This window comes from Sciurus carolinensis, chromosome 18 (assembly GCF_902686445.1).
Source record: "Sciurus carolinensis chromosome 18, mSciCar1.2, whole genome shotgun sequence".
NCBI classification, from domain to species: Eukaryota; Metazoa; Chordata; class Mammalia; order Rodentia; family Sciuridae; genus Sciurus; species Sciurus carolinensis.
In genome coordinates, this window is record NC_062230.1 from 13975282 (window position 1) to 13989553 (window position 14272).

Consider the following 14272-nt stretch of genomic DNA (forward strand, 5'->3'; position numbering starts at 1 on the left):
GAAGCTGAACACAGCCAAGGTGCTGCAGAGGTCATTATCATCCTCCTCCTGTGGCTGTCTCTGCTGTGCACCGACTTCAGTGTGCCGGGACCTGGCACTACTGGACCCTTGGCCCCAGGAACTGCGAGCAGGAGTTTGAGCCCAGCTCTGTCGCACAGACTGTGCCCCTCTCAGCCTCTGATTCTCCCTGAGGCCTGTTGCCAAGCGGTGCTCTCCACCGGGTCTCTGAGTCTGGCAGCCACGGCCTGAGCAGGTTGCTTTTATCCATCTGCATTGCTGCAAGTCAGGAAGCTGAGGCTCAGGGAGGGCAAAGTGAACCTGATTTTAGTGGGTGCTAAGGAGCTGGTAGGTGGACTGGGTCAGGGGCTGGGGGTGGAAGGAGGAAAGCAGAGCTGGGGGTGGGGTCTGGGGCTCCTGGGGTTCAAACTGGGCCCATTCCCAGATGGGTGGGCCTGCCCTGACCTGCCACCCGGCTGGGCTCCAGGCTGAGGGCGCCCACACAGCAGCAGATCCCTGAGCCCCAGAGGGGCCTCTGCCAGCCTCTGTGAGCAGCCGCCTGGCCCCACCACAGCGGGATGGTGGCAGCCAGTGAGGGCTGCTGTCGGGTGTCCTCCACCCCAACTAGAACCTGGAAGGGGGAGGCCTCCAAAGCTGACGTCCATCCCCAGGGGCACATGTGCCAAAGGCCCCCCGAGGCCCTGCCCCTCTTGCAGGCTCTCCGCTTGCTGGGGAAGATCAACCCAGGGCACAGTGGGCTTAGGAAGCCTGGGCCAGCATGTCCCCTCATTTGCTCACTCATTCTGTGTCACTGGCCCTTGCTGAGTGCCCTTGGGCAAGTCTCTTGTCCTCTCTGAGTTGTGATACCGCCCATTTGGCAGAGAAGAGCCACCCTCATGGCTGGTCAGCCAGGGATCTCTGAGAGGGCACAGGGTGAGGGCAGCCAGGGGCCCCAACAGTGCAACCAACTGCGACCGCAGGTTGGGTCTTCCAAGGTCTCCCCAGGGACTTCCAGAATCACGCTTGCCCAAGCACTCAGGGGAGAAGCTCCCTCACCTGTCTCCCCACTGCCTTCTTGGGGCCCCTGATAATCCCTCCCCACACTGGGGTGCAGGAGTAGGGGTCTTGCTGCTCCATCTCCTGAGAGGCCCTGTGAGGATGGTGGCCCCCTCCTAAGCCCCTGTGACAGCCGAGGAAACTGAGGCTGGCAGGGGCTTCTCCACTCTGCCCCGAGGCCCCAAGGCCTCCAGAGGTACTCCTGCCCCAACTGGCTCTCCAGCTACCCCGCACCCTGATCACCTCTGCCCCCCGAGTTCTGGCCCTCCTGGTGTTCCCCGCCTCCCAAGGACTGTCCCCCCACTGGGAGGCCACATGAGTCCATCTCACAAGGTCTGTGGAGGCCCGGAGCTTTGTCAAGAGGCAGGAGGTTGATCAGCGAGAACAGCAAGACTGGAATGGTCATTCCCAGACAGCCTGGGCAAGGCCCTGGGGCCAGAGCTGGGCTCTGCTTTCCGGGGACCTGGTAAGGCTTGGCTTTCTCTGCTCTCAAAGGGAGCCATCTCCCGTCCTTCCTGCCTTGTGAGATGGCCTTAAGACTCTGGTGCGTGGGAAGGGTCTGTGGACGCATCTGCAGGTGTGCGTCTCACGCCACGCTGTTCACGCTCAGGGGATGCCGAAGGGCCTGGGCCCTGCCAGGCAGCTACTCACCTGGGCCAGCCAGGAGGTGAAAGGGAGCAGTCACCCTCCTTGCCGCAAGGCCAGGAGCCTGGGCTGGGGAGCAGAGTGCCAGCAGGGGAAAGTCCATTTTTGGCCCCCTGAGCCAGAGCCCCCAGCAGGAAAGGAGGCCCCACCTCCTCTTGGAAATGCCTGGGTTGAGCCCCGCCATGGCTGGAGTCCTGCAAGCAGAGTGGCCGAGGGAGCCACGACTGTCTGATTGGCCTTTTAGGTCACAAGCTCTCCTGGAGGCTTGGGACTCCAGGAGTCTGTCTTCTGGGGACAGAGGATACTGGAAGAAGGGGAGTTGGTCTTCGTGGTGAGGTTCTGGGCCCCCAGGGGGTTGAGTCCTCTAGGGTGCAGTCTGATCAGCTCAGCCTGAGAACTCAGCCACCGTGTCCTTGGGATGTGACCTTCATCCCAAGTGGAGAGTCCCCCATTCCTTCCTACAGAGTGTCCACCACCTGCCACAGGCCACTGGAGTGCCTGCCCAGCACTGGAGTCAATGTTTTAGAGGGACAGATGGCAAACGACCCTCAAGGTAGGTTGGAGGGACCCTGGGCCTGTGGCTCCTGAGGAGGTGACATGTGACTCTAAAGACCCGCAGCAGGGAGCCATGAGTCCTAGGGACACCTAGGGAAGAGTGTCTTCTAGCCTGGTAAAAGCTCTGAGGCTGGAGCAGCCTGGCACATCCCAGGAACAGGGAGGCCACGGCTGGAGGGGAGCTGACCACCTGGCAAAGACCCCTTCCCGCCACACCACCAGAGTTCCCAGAGTGGGAGGGCTGGGGACCTGGAGACAATGCCCGGGACAAAGAGCTGGGCCCACAGCCTGGGGGCTCTGAGGGGTGGATTTATGGCCTCTCCTGACCCCGGCAGAGAAACCATCCTTGTTGGGCATGGCCCAGTCACCAAGACCAGCCTGGGGGTGGGACGCCAGGATGAAAGGCCCCAAGAAAGGATTAACTGGGGCCTGAAGTCCTTGCAGACACCATGGCAACCTTGAGCCAAGCCAGGGAGAATGGGGCCTGTGTGTTAACACCCGGCCAGCTCCCCACCCCACGGGCTGGGGGCTTGTTAACCAGCTTACCAGGCGGCCTGGCCAGCCCATTGACATGGAAATCTAGACCTGGATTTGTGAGCTTGAAAGGGCCCTCTGCACTCAGGGAGGAGGGGGCCTGCGGGTGGGCGGAGTGGACAGGGGGCAGGTGCAGGGCCAGGGCAGGAATGAGCCCGCTTCCTCCCTGCATTCCCCTACAGTGCCCGCCGCCTCCCCCAACCCCTGCATGTGTGTCCCTGAAGCCCACTGCCTGCGGTGGTGGAGAAACCCAGACTTGAGAGGCGCTGGGAGCTGCCCTGCTTGGCAGCCACTAAACAGTGATCTGGTGGGACCCTGGGTAAGGGCAGTCGGGTGGACCCTGGGGGTAGGAGGCAGACTTGCCGATGGACGAACTCTGGCTAAGGGATTTGGTGGTCTAAATCAGGCCTGAGTGCCTTAGTGCCAGCCGGGGAGGGAGCGTGGACGTCATGAGGGCAGGACTGGGCAGGAACTGGTGCCTCAGAGGCTGCCCTGGCCTCCACTGCTACACTGACCCCTCCTCCCCGTTTTGGTCTCCAGCTTGGACATCAGCTCCCAGTCCAGGGCCTCCAAGTGCCTGGCTCCAGAAGTGACCTCCATCCACAAGGGGGGCTGTCCAGGGACTGGTGTCTGCTGCTCAGCACCGTGTCCTGCTAGCAAGCTGACCAACGGCCTGACTCTTTCCTCAGAGCTCTGCTCCCCATCTCCCCAGCTTCTACCCAGCTGCCCTGCCACCCCTCTGCCATAGCCTCTGGCTTCCCTCAGCCACCCGCGCCGGCCACTGCAGTCATCGTGATGTCTCTGGTTCCAAAGTGTGCAGAACAGGCAAGGGATCAGGCAGGTCGGGGCAGGGAGGCCGCAGGCCTGGCCTGGAGAGCAGTCTGTGGGATCCGAGTGAGCTTGCAACTGCGGAGAAGGCAGCGGCCCGCCCCCGTTGCAGGAGGCCCAGATCCTGGTTTGTGGGGAAAGCCCCTGGCCAACGGAGATGTGCCGGAATGTCGGCCAGGCCCATGAGCGTTGAGGAAGGCGCCGAGCAGGTGTCTAAGCCCCTGTTGACACAGGATTACAGCCATCTGGCAGCCCCCTCCCTGCAGGGCCCGCCCTCTTGGCTCTGGGCACTGAGGCAGGGGCAGCTCTGGGCAGGGCCTCAGTCTCCCCATCTGGACAGTGGGGAGCGCTTGAGGCCTGAGAAGTGGGCTGGGCAGAGGCCAGCTCTACAGCGGGGCCTCCCGGTGGGCTGGAGGGCTCCTGATGGGGTGGGCTTGGACAGCTCCCCTAGCTGGGGCTGCGGGCTGTGGCCATAGCCATCTGCTGGGGGCAGTTTTGGGGCCTAGTAACTCCTTGCTCCTTGCTCCTGCCCCTGGCACCCTGGGTCCCCTGTCCCCGTCCGGCCTCACCCTCCCCAGCCCAGGAGCTGTTCCTCCTCAGGCCAACACACGCCTGCACACACACGCAAGCAACTTGTGCAGCCTGCAACCTGTGAGGGGCTCTGAGGCTCAGTGTGGACCAGGAGCCACGTCTACACGGACCCCTCCAGCCTTTTCTGGGATGATGTCACCTGCCATGGCCCAGGCTCAGAGCTCTCACTTGTCACCTTTTAGAGGCAATCTCTGGGAGTATCATCACCTCAGGTCACAAATGGCCTGATGGACCTGTCTGGGAAGCCCATGGTGTTCAGGGAGCAGAGGGGCCTCAGGTTCCTGTCCCCTGCTGGTGTTGGGTTTCCTCAGGGCAAGGCCCCAGATGCACGCAGCTGGCAGAGGTTGGGACCAGGAACTTGAGAAGGCTGTGCGTCTCCCCGGGAGGGTCTGCGGGGGCCATCAGAGCCTTTGGCCACCTCCCCCTGCAAGATCAGCCCCTGCCATCTGCCTCTGTCTCTCCGCAGAGGGGAGGGGCGCTGCATTCCTCAGCACACAGCCCTCCTCTCATCTGGCCCTTCCGGCCCCCACCCTGCAGTCCCAGTAGGCCCCGGACCCCTGTCCTCCCAGTACCTTTACTGAGGGACCATGCGGGCAGCAGCCCCACTCCTGGCAGTGGACCCCGATGAAGAACTCCCAGAGAGGCACCCCACCCCTGCACCTGGCCTCCAGGGGGTCCGTGCGCATGTCATCCCCTCGTCCCTCCCATGGGTGACCCCTCCACCCTTTAACAAACTTATGGAAACTGCTGCTTCTTCTCCCTCTTCTTTTGTGACCTTCATCCCAAGTGGAGAGCTCCCCATTCCTTTCTGCAGAGTGTCCACCACCTGCCACGGGCCACTGGAGTCCCTGCCCAAACCTGGGGGCTCTTTACCTCCGAGCAACAGCTCACCCCTTTCCAGTTTGTGTCTTGAGACAGGGTCTCTCTAAGTTGCTGAGTCTGGCCTCAAACTTGTGATCCTCCTGCCTCAGGATGAGAGTTGTGTGCCACCGAGCCCGGCTAGGCTGTGGGGGTTTCTCGTGTGCCTGGCGACCCCCCAGCCCCACCTGGAACTGGGAGCACTCAGATAGGAGCCTAACGCCCCCAGGACCAAGACTGCGCCTTCCATGGCTGCCCAAGGCTCCTGTCCTCAGTGGGGTGCCCCGTCACTCTGAATGCAGGAACAGGGGAGGGCCCTGCTGGGCTGTGGGGCAGGGGTTCCAGGACAGGGGACCAGGCCAGGAGGGCAGCCCTGCCCTGTCCTTTCCCCTGCATGGGGAGACAAATTGGTTGGCTGTCTCCCAGGGAGAGCACGCACAGCAGAGTGTGGGGTACCTGGGTGGTGATGGGAGATCATGGGCCAGAGACGAGGGAGAGGGGTCCCAGAGGAAAAAACTGACACCCCAGGCAGAGGGCCAAGCTGCAGTTACAGCCTCACTGAGCCTCAGAGCCACTCTGGACATCCTGGAACAGAGAAACTGGACACCTGGCCATAGCAGGGTGCATAGGAGTCCACCAGTCAGAAAAGGGCATGTCTGCTGCAGGACTGTCATTTTCTGAGCTCATGTGTGGACCTGAGAGCTGGGCTCATGACCCCTGTGCATTTCAACTCTGTCCATTTTTATTGAGTACCTGCTATGTGCTAGGCCCTGTGCTAGACTGGAGGTCAGAGAGGGACCCTCACAGGATAGCTCCCCAGTGAGGAGCCTTCTGTCTGCTTGCCGTGACGCCCAGGGGGTGATAGGAGAGTGACCAGAAGGCTTGCTTTAGTTGGGGCAAGGTTCTTGAAGGGGAAACTGCCAGGCATGGGGAGGGGTGGCATGTGCAAAGGCCCGGGGCCTAAAGGACAGCATGTTTGAGGACTAGACAAGAAGCCAGTGCATAAACCAGGGAAGGAGTGCCTCACCTGGGGAGCCACGCCACACCCTGTCAGTAGACTGAGGCCGTCTGTGGGTAGCTGTCCTGTGCACCTTGCCAGGTACCATGCCTCCTGCATGGGCACCAGAGCTGGGGTTAACTCAGGGTGGGTTGGCTGCTGTGGCAAAGGGCCCCTGGAACACTCTGAGGACCCAGTTTGTGCAGGAAACAGGTGGGCATGGGAGCCAGGTCCACAGAGTCACATAGGAAGACCCATGTTGAGGGACACACAGAGACAGGACTGGGCAGAAAAGCGCCGGCCTCGCATCTGCAGTGGCCTCCCCCCCCCTCCCCCACACAACAGCCGCCAGGCGGGTTCCTTTCTCCCGCTCTCCTTTCTCTGGATCTTCAGCAAAGCAGTTGCTCGAGACTAATTGAATTTTCCGCCTGGGAAGGGCCTGGGGAGCCCGGGCAGAGCGGGAAGGAGCTTGTTAACAGGGCCGCTGCCCCACGCTGCTCCGCCCCTGCCCCGCCCTGGCAGCCTCCTCTCTGCAGTGGGGGTGGGGTGGTCGAGGGCCCTGGCGGCTGCAGAAACAATGGACAGACAAACAGGACGCAGCCCCCACCCCTCCAGAGCCTGAGTGGGCAGGAGAGGCCTGGCCTGTGCCCCAATCCTCATGGCCCTGAGTTCCCAGGGTGGCCTGTGTGACCCTCTGGGCCTCAATTTCCCCTCCTGCCCCAAGGGAAATTGGAATTGGGGTAGAGGCATCAGCACATAGACTAGCAAGGCGGGGGCTGCTTTGGAATCAGCTCAACCCACTTCCTGGATGGCAAGACTGAGTCCAGGCCGCCTGAGGTTAAGGGTTAGTGGGCCAAGCAGGACGGTGCTTGGGGGAGGACGGGGAGCCCACTGCCCATTGTTCACTCCCAACATGTCTCGTCCCACAGCTGCTTGCAGGTGTTCACAGCGAACACCAAATATTTACCGGGTGAGGCCTGCGCCAAGGTATAGAGTCGGGGGAGGCTGAGGAAGGAGCGGCCTGGGGGCAGAGGGGGCAGCTGCCAGTCACCTTCCCCCGACTCCCGTCTCCACCCACCGGCCCCTCTCCAGTCCCCAGTCCCCCACTTGGACAATATCCCAACACTCAGAGTTCACCCAGTCACACCTGGTTTGAAGGCCCGTGGCCTCCCTAGCCTGGGGGGAGGGTGGGATCAGGAGGCCCACCTGGCTCCCTTGGGAGCAGCACCGGGACCCTGGGGGTCCTCAGACTTGTTAAACTGCTCCTCTGGCCTCCTGAGTCCCTGCCCCTGTGGGGGTCCCAGGAAACAAAGCCTCCCATGGGTGGGCTCGGTTATGACCTGCATTGAAGTCAGGACAGAGGAGACAACGAAGGGGCCACAGTGGGATTGGGTGTGGGCCCAGGGACAGGCCAAGTGTTGGGGGAGGCAGGGAGAGACCCTCATGGTCTCACAGGGTGGGCAGCTGCTATCCGCATGGCACACGAGGACACTATGACCAGGTCACACAGATAGGCAGGCTAGAGTCAGGCCAGGTCCCCATCTGTGTCTCCCACAGCCCGACCTCTCTCCCTGTCCTGGGTCCCCTGGAGCAGGGCAGCTGGGGTTCTGCAGAGCTGGCTCCACCCAGACACCAGCTGGGGGTGCTGGGGGACAAAGGCCTGGACAATTGGGCTGGGATGGCCCAGCGTCTCAAGCTGCTGTCCACCCACCTCCTGGTTGACCTCTGGGTGCCAGCCTCCCTTCCTGCCTCCACCTCTTCCTCAGGCGCTGACCTGCAAAAGGAGCACACCGGTTCCTGCCACCTCTGCGGGCGTGCGCCAGGAGCCTGCCCTGCCTCGAGGCCTGTGCAGCTGCAGGTCAAGTAAGGGACTTGGGCAGGGGGTGGGCAGGCTTTGGGCACAGATGATGGTTGCTGCCCAGCAGGGTTGGGCGACCTCTATCCATCCTCTGCCCATCCAGCACTTCCTCCTGAGAGCTGGCCACAGACCCCTGAGCACACCTGTGTGTCTTGTTCCAAAACCCCCGAGTAGCCACACCCCAGCTCTCCAGCCAGGTAGGGAGGGGAGCACAGGGCTGGCTGCATGGACCACTCTAAGGGCCACCAGGAGGCCTCCTGGGAGCACAGGGCAGAGGCCCCACTATCCCAGAACAGAGCAGGGCCTTTGCAGAGAGGCCCAGAGAAGGCGCTAGACGTCCTGCAGGGAAGAGGGAGGGTGTGGTAGACAGGGAGAGGAAGGGGAGGGGCAGAGATGAAGACAGACTGCTGAGGCAGACAGACAGAGACCTCCAGGGTCAGAGCCAGGGAGGGACAGAGACCATGAGGGTCAGACACAGGAAAGGACAGAGCGGAGACAGGGAAGAGGAGTGTGTGGACAGGGTCTGTCCCTCTAAGTGGAACCACCCTGGGTTCAGAGGGTCTGGAGCCCCCTTTGCTCATCCCAGTAGGCGGATCACGGGGTTGAGGCCCGTAGCTCAGGGTGACTTGGCAGCCCAAGTGCAATACTCCTTCTGGGGGCATTTTTTCCCCGTTGAATCATCTTTGGCCGAGTCCAGGGCCCTCTCTGTAGCCTCAGGGTGACAAACACTCCCCCACAAGATGCCCTGTGGCCCGCAAGGGGTCCACAAGAGGCCTTTCCCACAGCCTCTCCTGGAATTTAGGACTCTCGCCTGTGCTGAGCTCACAGTGGTGATAGGGAACACTTGGGGGTCAGCGAGCCTGCTGGTTCATGCCTCACTCTTTCTCTGGGCAGAGTCCCCTCTGTGGCTCTTTGGGGTGGCACCATGCTGCCCCTCACTGTCCTGACACAGGCAGGTATGGCCCTCTCAGAAAACATCCACAGGGTCCTGGAGCCTGTGCCAAGGACAGGCAATGACTGCAAAGACCTCCATTCTCCAAAAGCCCCCTCTCCGGGCCAAGTGGGGACTACAGGGGAAGCTATTCATCCGTGGGGGATTGGCAATAATTGGTGGTTCCCGGAAGGAGCTGCAGGGGAGAGCAAGGTGGAACCAGAGGAAGAAGGTCTGGGTGGGGTGCGGGCTCTATCCATCCTGTCTCCACACCACATGCTCCGTGATTTTCTCTGATTCTCCCTCCTTAGACTCCTGCCCCATGTGGATGACAGATGGACAGGTAGGCATGGATAGACAGAAGAGAACAGGTAGATGGTCAGAGGGGTGAATGGATTAAAGGGCAGAGAGACTGATGGATGGTGGATGGATGGGTAGGTGGATAGATGGGCAGGTGGATGGATGGACAAATGGTCAGAAAAATAGACAGATAGATGGATGGCCCCTAGGTTTATTCCTGGTAGATACATTCAGATGAACCCTGGGTGCACCCTGGGCGGTAGGATCTCTGGATGGTTAAGGAAAGGCCAGAGTTTAGAAACCTCAAACTTGGGGCTGGGGATATGTATGGCTCAGTCGGTAGAGTGCTTACCTCGCATGCACAAGGCCCTGGGTTCAATCCCCGGCACCAAAAAAAAAAAAAAAAAAAGGAACCTCAAACTTCCGGAACAATCCCACTCTCCAATACCAGGCAGACTACATAGCCCAGAACAGGAGTGTCAGAGATCACTAGATGGACTTAAAAATGGAAGCCTCCAGAAAACAGTCATCCAGGCCTAAGGAAAACCCAGGCGGCCCTGTTTGAAGGGTGGTTGGGGGTCTAAGAGCAGGAACATAAGAGGATTCCTCAGGCCCCATCTCCATCCTTGGGGTCCCCAAGTCTGGCCAGCACCTCTGAATCTGGGGGTGCCTTGGCTGGGTGAGGAAGTCCGGCCTAGAGACTCACTTGGAGGTGAGCAGGTCCTGCAGTCCCCATGGCTTCCCGCCTTGCCTCACCACACTCGCACAGACACTGGGCACTGAGGGCAGCCGAGGGGGCCCCACCCTGTCTGCCTCTGACCTGTGACCTTGGCCACGGTCGCTGCCCCACCCTGGGTCTCTGCATCCTATTGTGGGCTGAAGGCCGAGCGTGGAGGGGCCGGGCTGCTGGGGCAGGGAGGCCAGGCTGGGCGTGGGCCGGCCCGAGCCGCCGACCTGGCCCTTGCTCCTGCTTCTGACCACCACGCTTCCTCCCCCGCGCCCCCCTGGGGAGGGACCGTAATTAACGTCTTCCTGTTCAGATCAGGAGTCCCGTTTCCAAAAACATATTTCGAAGGATTATTTTGCAAAGGAAATGTTTTTGAAAGAATCTCGTGTCCCGTCCCAGCCCAGGGAAGTTGGAGCAGCAGTTGGAGCAGGGACAGCGGTGGGGGTAGGGGTGGCCTGGTGGTCAGGGTGAGCAGGCACACTGGACTCCGGCCCTGAGCTCTCTCTGGGACTGCTACGACCCACCCAAGAGCACAGGGCCCTGGGTAGCAGTGGGCAGGAGGAGGCCCCGGGAACGGGAAGAGGGAGGAGGCCGAGGGAAGCAGGGGTCTCAGTTTCCTCATGGCCCTGGGGCCACTTCCCTAGGGCTGCCCCTGGTTCTGCACTGGGCTCAGTGTCCAGCCCGACATCTCTGGGCTATCCCACCAGCACTGTGGGCGCCGGTGCCCTGCAGCCGTTCAGAGGCTCCCTCTGACACCTCTGTTCCCTCTTTTTTTCCTGTACTGGGAATTGAACCAGAGGCTCTTACCATGGAGCCACATCCCCAACCCTTTTTATGTTTTATTTTGAGACAGGGTCCTGCTAAGTTGCTCAGAGCCTCGCTAGGTTTCTGAGGATGACTTTGAACTCTCCATCCTCCTACCCCAGCCTCCAGTGCTGCTGGGATTACAGGCGTGCACCACCATGCCTGGCTATTCACTTTCTTCTTGAACTTGGCCCTCGCTTGGGCCTCCCTGCCCCCTGGAAGGCCCTCCATTGACTACTGGAGCTCTACGCATGCGTGGTTTCTCCTTGCTCTCCCTCCTGAGAAACACTGCAACATTCACACGGTCACACAACCAGCAGAGCCTTGTGTGGGGAGCAATGGCCGTGGTCATTTCATGGACACTCTCAGTTCCAAAAGAAGTGCCTCCCCTTTCTAGGAATCATGGTCGGAGGGCACAAGACCCAGAAGATCCAGTCCTGACACTGACCAGCCCGCGGTCCTTGAACCCCTTCCCATCCGCACGTGCAGTGTATTGTCCAACAGCCCCCACCTGCCCAGAGGGCCCCCTCCACAGCCCGGTGTCCTCAGGCCAGCCCCACCCACTCTGAGTCTCTAACTTTAACCTAGCTTGTTCTTGTCCCTGGCTGCCCCTGCTCCCAGTGCATATGAGTGTTTAATAAATGTTTGTTGAATGAATGGATCACATGGCCCTTGGGGTCTTTTATTCAGGGGGGTACTAGGGATTGAACTCAGGGACATCTGACCCCTGAGTCACATCCCCAGCCCTATTTTGTATTTTATTTAGAGACAGGGTCTCACTCAGTTTCTTAGGGCCTCACTGTCACTGAGGCTGGCTTTGAACTCTTGATCCTCCTGCCTCAGCCTCCTGAGCCTCTGGGATTACAGGCGTGCACCATCGCACCCAGCTGTGGAGGATGTCTTATGGGAAGAACTCCTGTTGCAAATGACCACCCCTCAGTTCCTACTTCCTGGATTCCCAAGTTCCTCTGGGATTGACCCTGCTGGCAGGACAGCTACCTCCCTTCTTCTGTGCCTCTTCTGGGCCTTAGTTTCCCCACCCTCCCCCCATTCCATCCTGGCCAGCCAGTCCCAGCTCCCCCACCTGCTAGCTGTCCTAAGCTGGGGAACATCCACACACTCCACCCAGTGCTGGCCACACTGCTCAGAGGACATTTCCCAACCCCCTAGGGACCCAAGACAGGGGTGAAGCATTCTCTCGGAGCCCGCCGGCCAGCTGGGTGAGTGGCAGCCACGTGCCAGGACACGGGGAAAGTGTCCGGGCAGGCCACATCTTCACTGCCACATGCTGGCTTCACTCACATGCTGAGCTCCTCAGACAAGTTCTGCAGCCTCCCTGGCCTCGGTTTCTCCTCTGGGAAAAAGGGAGCTGGGGCTGCCCGGCCCTTTCCCCCTCCTCCTTCCCTTCTGTCTCTGCCCTTTTCCTGCCTCTGCTTCCCCGGGTGTTGCCACCTGTGTCTGCATCTCACGTTCTCGAGCGATCACCTTCTCCCCAGGTCCCTCTCCTCCGTCCCTGCTCCTGCCCTCGTGTCCCCATTTCCAGACCCACCCTTCTGGGCTCCGTGGGGCTCACAACTCTGGGTTTCAGCTCCTCCCCGCTCCACAGATGTCCTGGAACTGGTGTGAAGTTATTTTGGGAGTTGGAGGCTCCCGTGGGTCTTTCCCAACCATCTTGGCTGGAGCAAGCGTTCAAAACCAGCTGGGTCGGCCAGAGTGGGCAGGCAGGCGGCCTGTGGCTGCCTGTGGGGACATGGTACAGATTTCCAGGGGACAGGATTCTGGGGAAGAGGCAGAGCCAGAGCAGCTCACTCTCCGCCACTCCCCACAGCAACCCTGGGGCGTGGGCACACCAGACCTCTGCCAGGCCTCACCTCCATGACTTCCTGCCTCACCCACCCCCAGGCGCGCTGGCTGAAGTAGCTCCCCCATCAGACGTGTCCGTGAGTCCACAGCAATAGAAGTGGAGGCCAGGAGCTTAGTGGCAAAGCGTGTTCGAGGCCCTGCGTTCCACTCCTCGTACCGAGAAAACTTCAACCACAGACGGAGTTTTAAATTTTCTACTAACTACATTTAAAAACATGGTTTAAGCCAGGGGCATACATTTGAGTTATGTATTTTATTTGACCCAATGTGCCAAAACTATTATCAAGTTAACCTGCACTCAGTTATTAATGAGAAAATTTACATTTTGGGGTAGAATCTTCAAAATCCAGCGTGTATCTTATATTCACGTCTCAGTTCAGACGTTCCAAGTGCTTAAAGGCACGTGGTTGGTTAGTGGCGACCAGCCAGGGCTGCATGGCTCTACTCCTCTGCTGTATTTTACTTTTTTCTGAGTCTATCGCCATCTATAACCTTCTCATTACCCGTGAGCTCTTTCTCGTTCCTGCCCCCTCTGCAATCCAAGCCAGGTGAGCGCAGGAGGCTGCCGGCTTGCTTACCACTCTATCCCAGCATGCAGTGGGTGCAGGATGGAAGGTCACATGGTCTGATCCCCTCCCCTCGCCCCCACCCACCCCTGGGGGTCACAGCCGCACATCGAGGTTCGGGTGGGAAGGTGGTGGACAGCAGGGATTTGAGCCCGCGGTTGATGACCTGTGTTCCCTCCTGTCCTCCATAGGCTCTTCAGGGCTCTGGCCCCACCATCTGCAGGCCAGGTGAGGGTTCCCCAGCCACTCTCTCTGATGCGATTCCTGGCTCTTCCTTCCTCAAACCCAGCAGGTCTGTGCAGAACCCTGCCGCAGCCTGCGTCCCTAGAGTCCAGCGCCCATCTGGAGAAATCATCATGGATCCCTCCAGAGCAGATGTCCGCAGGCTGCTCTGCCCCGCCCCACCCTGCTCCGCTGGCTTTAGCCCCTCCCTGCCATGGAGGCCACTCACTGGCCATTTTGTGCTGACCAGAAGCCCAGTGTCCAGACAGTCCCATGTTTGGCCTCTCTGGGAAGTTGAGCTTCCTCAAACATGGCAGCACCTTGATCCACGGAACCAGCCTAGGTGCCCATCAACAGGTGAATGAATAGTAGATAAAGAAAATATGGTGTATATATATGCACGCAACCATGTTTTATTCATCCATGCAGTAAAATGAAATTATATCATTTGCAGGAAAATGAATGGAAAATTGAGAACATTATGCTAAACAAAATAAGCCAAACTCAGAAGGTCAAGTGTTAGCCAAGCATGGTGGTGCACACCTATATTCCCAGTGACTCAGGAGGCCAAGGCAGGAGGATGGCAAGTTCAAGACCAGCCTCCACAACTTAGTGAGGCCCTAAGCAACTTATCGAGACCCCATCTTTCAAATAAAAAGTAAAAATTTTTTAAAAAGGTCAGGGATTTGACTCAGTGGTTAAACAAACGCCCCTGGGGTCAATCCCAGTACCCCCCAGAAGGTCAAGGGTCATATATTTTCTCTCATACCTAGAAGGTAGAAAGGAAAAGAAAGGTGGGGGTGGGTCTCATAAAAATCTAAAGGAGGCTGGGTACAGTGGCGCATGCCTGTAATCCCAGTTGCTCGGGAGGTTGAGACAGGAGGATCTCAAGTTCAAAGCCAGCCTCAGCAATGGCAAGGCACTAAGCAACTCAGTGAGA